The sequence below is a fragment of the Acinonyx jubatus genome, chromosome C1 (assembly GCF_027475565.1).
Source record: "Acinonyx jubatus isolate Ajub_Pintada_27869175 chromosome C1, VMU_Ajub_asm_v1.0, whole genome shotgun sequence".
In the NCBI taxonomy this organism is placed as follows: Eukaryota; Metazoa; Chordata; class Mammalia; order Carnivora; family Felidae; genus Acinonyx; species Acinonyx jubatus.
In genome coordinates this window covers 185,092,371-185,094,076 of record NC_069381.1, presented here as the reverse complement: position 1 = coordinate 185,094,076, position 1,706 = coordinate 185,092,371, and the positions used below count along the sequence as shown (strand labels likewise).

Here is a 1,706-nt window from a genome sequence, read left to right as displayed (position 1 = left end):
TAAGAAGAAATAGAAGGGAATAGAATCTAAAATTTGGAAACTCGCAGGTAAAACTTCTGCTTCTATACCTCAATTATAAGAAATTAGGGGCAGCAGGGTGGCTCAGTCGGTTGAACGTCTGACTTTGGCTCAGGTCGTGATCTCATAGTTCATGAGTTCCAGCCCTGTAATGGGCTTGCTGCTGTCAGTCAGCTCAGAGCCTGCTTTGGATCTTCTTCCCTACCTGCTGCCACCTCTGCCCCTTCCCCGCTTGTGTTCTTTCTCTCAAAAATAAATAAATCTTTAAAAAAAAATAAGAAGAAATTAGTTAAGGAAGGCTATGAGCTTTTCCTTTGCCTCTTTTTCTTTCCCCTTCATTTCCTTTTCTTTCTTTTCTTTCTTTCTTTCTTTCTTTCTTTCTTTCTTTCTTTCTTTCTTTCTTTCTTTCTTTCTTTCTTCCTTTCTTTCTCTTTCCCTTCCTGAACTATTCCATCCCAAAGTGGAGCTGAGAAGCTAAGTGACAACATGGTGTCACCTGGACAGAGGGGTCAGAGGTTGACTGGGGTAAGAAGGGTGTCCTTTGGTGGGGAGACCTACCAATGGATGTTAGAACTTGGATAGGGGGAGGGAGACATTCATTCAGATGGTTGCCCAGTACAGGATATTGGAGCTTGAGTGGAGTAAGGGCATCCTTATGGAGTAACAGACTGTTATGAGGTATCAGAACCATCAGAGGTGTTGACTCACCCCTACAGAAAGAGAACTTTACAATATTTACCCAGTGGGATTTCAAAATGATGTGATCCTATCGCTTCTTGGCCTTTTGGCTAAGATCAAGTGTAGTATCAAAACGATGTGATCCAGTGAGGACTGTGTGTTCAATTTTTCCTTGTTCTGAATGAGAGTGTTTCAATTTTCCTGTCTTTGTTGCATTACCAATGGGCATGGGTGTGTCTGGGCAGATTATTTGTCTTTTTAGTTCATAGGTCACCAGACCATAAAGAGCCATATCTGAACCTGATAGAGAAAACTGGACATTACCTGGAGAGCTTGGACTTTGAGCTGAATATATTTACTGGGTGGAACTTTGGGCTGTCCTCTTTGGGGACGGGGAGAGTATTATCTATACAAAGGAAAAATATTTGGTGACAAAAAGAGCTGACTCTGCCACAGGCTGCCTAGATGGTCACAAATCTCTTTTCCTTTCATTAAGTCACAAGAAAATGACATATTCCAGGCTTACTTGGTTGGGGCCATGAGTCTTGATTCTGGCCAAGAAGATATGGGTAGAAGTCATGTCCCATTTCTTGCCTGCCTTATTATTTCTTTTGACCTTTTGAATGCAGAGAGGATCCAGTCCACATCTCTGAGAAGACCTTGGAACAGGGACTGGTAAATGATCACCCATGGGTGAAATCCAGCCCACCACAGTGTTTGTAAATAAAGGTTTATTGGAACATAGCCATGTCCATTTATTTGTTTATTTTTTATGCTGCTTTCATGCCACAATTGCAGAACGGTGACAGTACGTTCCAAAAAACCTAAAATATTACTATCTTTTGTAGAAAATGTTTGCGGGGTGCCTGAGTGGCTCAGTCGGTTGAGCGTCTGACCTCGGCTCAGGGCATGATCTCACGGTTCGTGAGTTCGAGCCCTGCTTCAGGCTCTGTGCTGACAGCTCAGGGCCTGGAGCCTGCTTCAGATTCTGTGTCTCCCTCTCTCTCTGC

At 43.1% G+C, this 1,706-nt stretch overlaps 1 pseudogene; it reads left to right on the top strand.

Moving 5' to 3' along the window:
- The first annotated feature begins 786 nt into the window (after positions 1-786).
- Positions 787-937, top strand: LOC113598404 (uncharacterized; annotated as a pseudogene).
- Positions 938-1,706: the final 769 nt, after the last annotated feature.